The sequence below is a fragment of the Triticum dicoccoides genome, chromosome 6A (genome assembly GCF_002162155.2).
Source record: "Triticum dicoccoides isolate Atlit2015 ecotype Zavitan chromosome 6A, WEW_v2.0, whole genome shotgun sequence".
Taxonomy (NCBI): Eukaryota; Viridiplantae; Streptophyta; class Magnoliopsida; order Poales; family Poaceae; genus Triticum; species Triticum dicoccoides.
In genome coordinates, this window is record NC_041390.1 from 205,185,238 (window position 1) to 205,193,722 (window position 8,485).

Here is an 8,485-nt window from a genome sequence, read left to right on the forward strand (position 1 = left end):
GCCCCTCTATCCATGCCTCTCTTGAATACATAATACACACACATACCTCTCTAGGCCCCGCCAAATGCATCAACTACACATTCACACATGTTACATCACGTACCCCATTGATCTAAAAAGCCCTCTCTTCATGTTTATTTCGCATACAACATTCCTTTTGAATAAAGTGTGGACAAAAATTATTTTAGAGTTTCTACATATATACAACATTACAAGTTATATGGAGGAGTACGAACGCTAATTTGCATTGCATGGTGCCCACAATGATATTTATTCCGCACTGTGAATTTGTATATTTTTATACTATATACAAAGTTAGTCATAATAAAGAGAAACGAAGAGCATCTCTCTCCATCGCATACCCCCACTGTACACCCCTTTCACGTATGCACACAAAACTATCTCCAGGTCCTCTAAAAGTAAGCCCCTAGAAAATTCACGCATGTTTCATCTTTCTCTTGCGATATATGCAATGACGATCATTGTATTTGAAGCTAAAGCACGATACGTACATTGGACATCAGAATCCACTCATTACGGTCACCATTTACGTTTAGTGGTTATTATATAGTCACGGGCTCACCGTACAACTCTGTATTTGCTCATGACATGACTAGTTGACCAGTTAAACGCTCCACGTGGCACCTATAGTGTTGCATCACATTATCTCACTACCATCGTGCCCAAATGTCGACTTGTATCTACTCTACATCTACACTCCTAAAAAATACATAAAATACACTCTTATAAAAAAACAGAGTTGGTGATCATGGTGTGCCTGCCATCCTGCAATATAGGCCGTCCGATTTATATCTGACGGATAGGAAAGAAACTATGGCAATTTTGCAAAAAGGTACCCACACACCTCTCCACATTTGCCAATAAGGCCTTCCCTCATTCATCCTTTTCTCTCACAAGATAAACAAGTCATACAAATGCATCTTGATGTTACGTGCAACACACGGGCATCTTGCTAGTAAGAATGAAAAGAAACGACAAAAAAATGTTTGGACGGTGGTTCGAAGTCATGACCGCGGGCACAGCGGATAAGGTGGCCTTGTATTGGTATGCTCAGCCGTCTGTTTTAACACACAGGAGCTGGTGTGGTGATTATACTCACACGCACGCATGCGCACGAACTGCATCCATGCAACACATGCACCCACGCATGCACGCAACACTCACATGTACACACGCAGCCACGCACGCATGCAACACTCACACGCACGCATGCATGCATGCATGCACACACCAGTACACCACACAACCAACACACACTCTCACGCTCAAGTGCTCAACCTACACGTGCATGCGCACACATCAGGCCCTGGTAGACACATACACAACTAGGTGATTCCCGCGCACGGGTTGGAGCCTTGTCGCACCTGCATAAATTTGTGTTTATCTGACCTTTTGCCTATACGAACTGACAGGTGGGACCCACAAGGAACATGGTCAATTTAACTAGTCAACATGGTGCCACGCAGACTATTTGGCCGGTCAACAGAGTGCCATCCGATGCTGAACTGTGAGCAAGTGACCGTATAATCACCGCAAAACATATATAGTGACCGTAATCAGCTTATTCTGAAGTTCGGTGACCGTATTACGCTTTTCTCTCTGTAGGCCCTCCAAAACTACATCTCTACACGTTCTTGCATGTTACATCTAACAACTATGCAATACAGCACTACTACTACACTTTAACACAATAAATCATATGTGTTTTTAGTTTTACTAGATATCATATTGTTACTTATAATTATTCAGTTAGCATACATTAAAGTTGCCTTTGAAATGTATGGCCAGTATCATCAACCGCGTGGGAAAAATCCAGCCCTTTCCTGTTTAATTGGGTTTGTATCGATGGATCATGCGAAACAGCAAAACTATAGTACTATACAGTACAAGTGACAGTTCACTGGGCTGTCGTGTCGTCTACTCCTCCGTCGTAAGAGTGGAGCGCTCGCTTTCATAAATCTTCAAGTCCCTTTCACCGACATGTGGGACATCAAGCTACCGGGTCCACGTGCCATACCGGAATACAGTGCAGAGCGGCCGGGGTGAAGCACCCTAGTCATGGCGCCAACGTAGTAGTGAGAAATGAGGCGTCAAATCACAAAGCTGCACCTTTCCCGCAGTTAAGTTGGAGGGACGAAGCAACCATCATTTCACTCGTTGCTGAATCCGCTTCTCCCTCATCTTCTTCAACTTAACCACGTGTTGCTTCTGCCATTGTTCTGCCTCATGTGGGACGCGGATCGGCTTGGTAAGCACTGACATGTGGGACCGCATGTTAGCAAACCGCGAGGACAACGTCATCCGAAAATAAGAAGCCTAATCTATACTTACAAAGGGCTACATAGCTGCTACGTATACTTCCCATCTAATCTATATATGCCGCCCTGATTTTTAGGTGGGGTGGGCCTAATCCTCTCCTTCAATCCAATCAAATAGTCCCACATCACATCAGTTCATAACTTTACATAAACCATTACGTGGATGTAGCATTGCTCAAATAAGAAATCTCCCCCGCCATCCGCACGGCAAAATCACCTGCTTTTTACTAATCTTGATTCTATAATTTTTTAGATCAATATAACTGAGATTTGTACAGATAGCACACAGGAGCAAAACCAAGTGGTACGGTTAAGGGCATCCACAATGTGTAGCCAAATGTGAAAATAGCTTTTGGCATCATGGGAACCATTGTGGACGGTGTTTCCAAAGCCAAAAAGATGGAACCGAAGCTCCCTGATTGATTGATTGAAGGAATAGAAAAATGCAATGTCTCTCCTCTTTCTCCCATGCTTGGACGCATGTAGTATAGTATAGAGCACAGAGTCTACTCCCATGTCCCTTCTATCACAAATCACAAAGCACTGAGGCATCAAATCATAAAAGCACAAATGAAGCAACCATCATTTCACTCTTCGCTGACTCCGCTTCTCCATCGTCTTCTTCGAGAAACCATCTCACCACACTAGTACTCCTAGTAGTACTCCCTCCGGTCCTTTTTTGTCTGTGTCTAAGAAAATTTTGTTTTCCCTGCAATGCTCTGCGCATTGGCATTTTTTCGTTGCTCTTTCCAACCGGGCCCTCCATCCCTTTCCATGGCATGCGTGCCTGCAGTAATCCCATCTCTCTTTCCCATGTGCTTCGCATCTTCCCAAGGCAGAGAGAGCTGCTGTCATGTAGAAACAGGAGAGAGAGCGAGAGGCGCATGCGTTCAGAGAGATGGACAGGGGAGAGAGAGACGACATGCATGCATGTGGAAGTGACAAGGTTGGTTTGCATGGCGCTGCATTAATCAAGCGATGAGGAGTGAGATGGTTAGCTCTTTGGTCTTTGGAGAAACAAATACGCATTAATTGACACGTGAAACAAGGATTTGTATCGATTAAATCCCGCGAAGGAAAACCCCACCTTTCTTTTTTAACACTAGTACTCCTAGTACGTACGTACTTATCCTGTTTGGGTCTAGGCCTTGCATTGCCAAACTTCGCCACACATTTTTGCCAAGCTTGCCTAAAGTTTTCAAAATGAGAAGGAGGTACACTTGTGCATGGCTGTCGCGGTCGCACCGCACCCTCACACGGTCGCACCTGCACGCCGCGGTCACACCGCACCCTCACACAGTCGCTCCTGCACGCCGCAAACCCAACCAAGGGAACGCACCCTCACTGACATGTGTTGTCGCATGTGAACAAACCAAACTCAGCCCTCCTATCGCTGACACATAATTTTCGTTCATAGAGTATGTTTATCCAACCGCATGTTGGGGAGTATTCGTACAGCCCGTGCGGTGTTCTGTTGGGGAAGAAGAAGAGGTGAGGAAGAAGGAAAGAAGTGTTAGGAGACGTAGGATATTCATCCAACCGCCTGAAATGTTAGACTGACCCAAGTCAGGCGACTTGCATAACAAATATATGTTTTTACACAGCAAAAGATCCATAAAAACAACAACATAAAGAAAAACTATCACTGCTCGCAGAAAGAGACGGCCTCGTCGTCTTTGGCTGCCGGCGCGAACCAGTCGTCGCTGCCGACGTGTGTCTCCGCACCGTGGTTATCCTCGGCCTCCAGCTACTCATTCAAGTGGAGCGTGCGGGCACTTTGCATGGACGAGAGCACAGCCCGGTTCAAGTCGACGACGTCCAGTTCCGCCTGCAGGAGGGCCTCGATGGCAGCGGCATCCGCGCGCTCCGCATCGAGTCGAGCCTCCGCCGCCCGGTTCAAGTCCAGGACGTCCGGTTCCGCCTGCAGGAGGGCGTCGATGAGAGTGGCATCTGCGCGCTCTGCATCGAGTCGAGCCTCTGCCGCCCAATTCAAGTCCAGGACGTCCGGTTCTGCCTGCAGGAGGGCCTTGATGGCAGCGGCATCCGTGAACTCCGCCTCAAGTTGAGCCTCCGCCGCCCGGTTCACATCCACAACATCCGGTTCCGCCTGCAGGAGAGCCTCGATGGCAGCGGCATGCGCGCGCTCCGTGTCGAGTTGAGCCTCTGCCTCCCGGTCCTCCTTTAGTATCGCCATGTTGAACCGCTGGTCCGCCTGCACCATGGGGGATTCGGACGCCGGCACGAAGTCGACGTCCATCGTCTCATACCCATCGGGGGCCTTCTGCGCCGCGACCTCCGCCATGAACATTGGATCGGCTTCCTCCTCCTCGTAGCTTGGCTCCAGAGAACTCGGGGATTGGCCTGCCGCAAGGCGAGCTTGGGAACGGAGGTCTGTGGTGCCGACCACCACCGCGATTTCTGTGTGGCGCTTCGGCATCAGCATCTTGTAGTAAGTGATCTTGCAGCGCACCATGGCTTTCCGGCGAACTAGGGGACGCTTGATGCGGGCTAGGGGATCGAAAGGTGGGGGAATGGGCTGGAGATTTGGTGTGGTTTTAGGGCAGTGGCTGGCGTAGGCCGAGTAGAGAAGGTTCTGGTGTGAATAGTGGTTTCGGTGATGACCGGTCAATCGGTTTTGACCGTACATCGCTCTTGTCGCATTCGTGTTGCAGCTCAGCATGCTGGACCCTCCATGTCGCTCGCCGAATGGAACGTGCTTCGTCTTGCGTTTTTGCTCGCTTGTGGGACCGCAGTTGAGAGGAAACCGACGTCCCTCCCCCTCCCCCGCCCGCATCATTTATTATACCACCACTCCCTCAATTTTATGCGGAGTAAATAAAAATAGAGGGAGTATACTACGGATGAGGATCCCCTGATATGGCCGAACCCATTGAGTAACTGACATGCGGGGCCTAGCAAGCATGGGGTCCGCCAGTAAGTGACCGAAAGGGAGGGTAAGGCAGGGATACCTACGTCAGAGGATCCACTTCCACTATACTACTTTGACCAAATTTTAGAGTAATAATATATGACATGCAACTTACACAAATGTTAGAGTAATAATATATGACATGCAACTTACACAAAGCATACAGGGTCTAATGCGTTTTTCGAGGCTAACTTTGACCAAATGTTAGAGTAATAATATATGACATGCAACTTACACAAAGCATACGGTCAAATTCATATGTGAAAGGAGTTTCCAATGATATAGTTTTCACAGTATACATCTCATGTACTATTAGTCTTGTCAATAGTCAAATTGGAAACCATCTCGAGTACAAATCTAGGAGTACGTACAAATCTAACAATATTGATTGGGCGTTTTTGAATGTTGATACCTTTTTTTATCAAAGTAGAGATACTTTTACTACACATAAAACTTATATGTAAACTAGAAAGGATGGGAGGGAGTATATTGTACATTCAAAAATGAAACGAACATTGAATATCCTTTATATATGATTTGCGGATGCTATGATCACCGGTTCAAAATTTTGAATCCGCCTAAGGTATCATGTGCCCCCACTCGTTCCCTCTTGATTTCATCTCGGGTTCCGGAGATCTATTGAAAGAGGACTAGGGTGGGTACATGCGAATGATACTCGGCGGAATGTTCAAATGAGGCATGCGGGAGGACGGACTCGACTGGAGGGCGACATGATCGATGGAGAAGAGGGTTGGAGAGGAATGAGAAATAAGCAAACACCACATGATTATACTTGAACGGCTCAAATAAACAATAAGTTGTCTCGCTTGGCCTACATAGTGAAAGGCCTAATGCACAATGCGGAGCACTGACGCTCGAATATGGACGGGAAAACAGGGAAACCAACATGTGGGGCAGACTAGTCCAATGGAGGAGCTGGCCCACGACCTCCTCGCCACCGACAACCATTCATGTGGGTCGTTGGGGCTAACAACGGGGCGCAGCTCCAGCACCGCCTTTGGACACGGCGACCACGGTGAGTGACACGCTCATATCGTAGCTAGACACAGTCGGTTTTAGTGTGCCGAGGGTGGCGTTAGTGCTGTGGCACGACCAACGGTATGTTTGGTTTGTGCCCAAGGTTGCCCCATCAGAGCATTGGGTAGCCAAAAATTTGGTTGAGGTATTGGTTGCCCATGATTTGGCCGACATTGGCAACAAAAATGAACTAGAGTTGGCTAGAGTTCATTGGCATGCCAAAGAAATGGCAACCATCCAAACAAAGACCAATCTTTGGGTCATGACCAAAATTTTGGTTGAGGTATTGGTTACCCATGATTTGGCCTACATTGGCAAGAAAAATGAACTAGAGTTGGCTAGAGTTCATTGGCATGCCAAAAAAAGGCAACCATCCAAACAAAGACCAATCTTTGGGTCATGACCAAAATTTTTGGTAAGGTGCAGTTTGGACACAATCCAAACATACCCCAACACCCGGCTCGTCGAGGATGCACGGGGCGACGTGACACGTCCGCGGAATGGTGTAGCGCGGTCAACTGCATCCTCTGGACCTGAGACCATGCCGAGTCGTCTTGCTTTTTCAGAGACATGCGGGGATCGCATGTGAGCAAAGGGCATCTCCAACATTTCCATGACCGTAGCTAACTGCCCTGGCACACCAAAACCCTCGTCCCTCGCGCCGTCGCGCGGTGCGTCCCCAGCCGGTGCCAGCTGCCCGCATTCATGTTGTCCATTCGTATGACGTCGCTAAGAGGCTCGGTGCCCGAGGAACCAACTCCGGCGACTTAAAGATGCACCCGAACGCTTGGCCTCACCGGAATGCGCTACTTAAAGCGGCAACGCCTAGCTAACCTCCACACCATAGCGCATCGTCCTCCTACTTGGCAACACATCCGCCATGACCGCAAGTGCGAACGCTCTGTGAGAGAGCTTGTCTTCAGGGATGAAGGTCGAGGTCGCCGCCCTCGCTCAAGTCGCCTCTCACGACGGAATAGCGGCGTAGCCGGACGCGACCGCACAAGCGGTGGCCACGCTGGTGGCCGACGACGGGAGCATCGTCAGCCACGCGTCCTATTTTTCACCGTCCAACGTCTGGCACCGCCGAGGTCGGGTACTCCTCCGAGGATTGGTAGGGCATGGGAGGCGGCAGGGCATGGTGCCAACTGGCCGGCCCGTATCCCATGTTCTACTCTTCCTCGCAGGAGACCGCACCTTCACTTCACGGGTCTTGAACCCTGCCCCCGTACATAGAGATCGCAGATGGAGGACGTCGGTCGCCGCCGTAGAATAGGTTTAGTGTCGGGTTTATTTTATTTTCTGTCCTATAAAAGTTCGAAGTGTAATGAAAATCTGTCGTGTTTGCATTAATCTTGGCCGGTGTATATGAACTTTCACAATAATATACATATTGTAGGAGTACTAGCAAGATGCCCGTGCGTTGCACAGAAGATCAAGATCTTGTGGGAGAAAAGGATGAACGAAGGAAAGCCTTATCTGCAAACGTGGAGAGGAGTGCAGGTAAATTGTCATAGTTTCCTTCCTATCCGTTAGATATAGATCGGACGACCTATATTGCAGGATGACAGGCACACCATCATCACCAACTCTGCTTTTTATTGAACCGAGACAAATCTAACATGCGAAGTAAAATAAACACATAGGGTCCATACATACACAAATTATATTAGGCACTCCAATAGTAAGTCCACTACGGGAACCTACGAAAGGGTTAAAGTAAATTGCCTCTCTCTCTCCTCCCCTGATTTTCATGGTGGTGGGCACCTCCCTCCCCCAATCTACAATCAACAGCTCACACGTTACACATTACGTTAATTACGTAACTGGGATTACGTAGATGTAGCATTAATCGTCCTAAAAACCCAACTAAGCCAACCTCCCAGCATATCGCGCGGGAAAAGACCTAGTCGCGCTGTTTTAGTCGGGATTACCGGATTACTAGTAGTAGTATCGATGGATCGCGCGAAGCAACAAATTTTTTTTTTGAGGGGGCGAAGCACCTAGTTTAAAAGGAAAAAAGGCAGTACACTCACAGCACTCATGTCGCGGTCGCATTGCACCCCACACATGTTCGGTCCTACACACGGCTCATGCAAACGGGACGCGCTTCGGCTTGCCTCTTCACTGACACATGGGACTGCACTTGGAGAAACCGACCATGCGGCAAACTCCCCCCGCC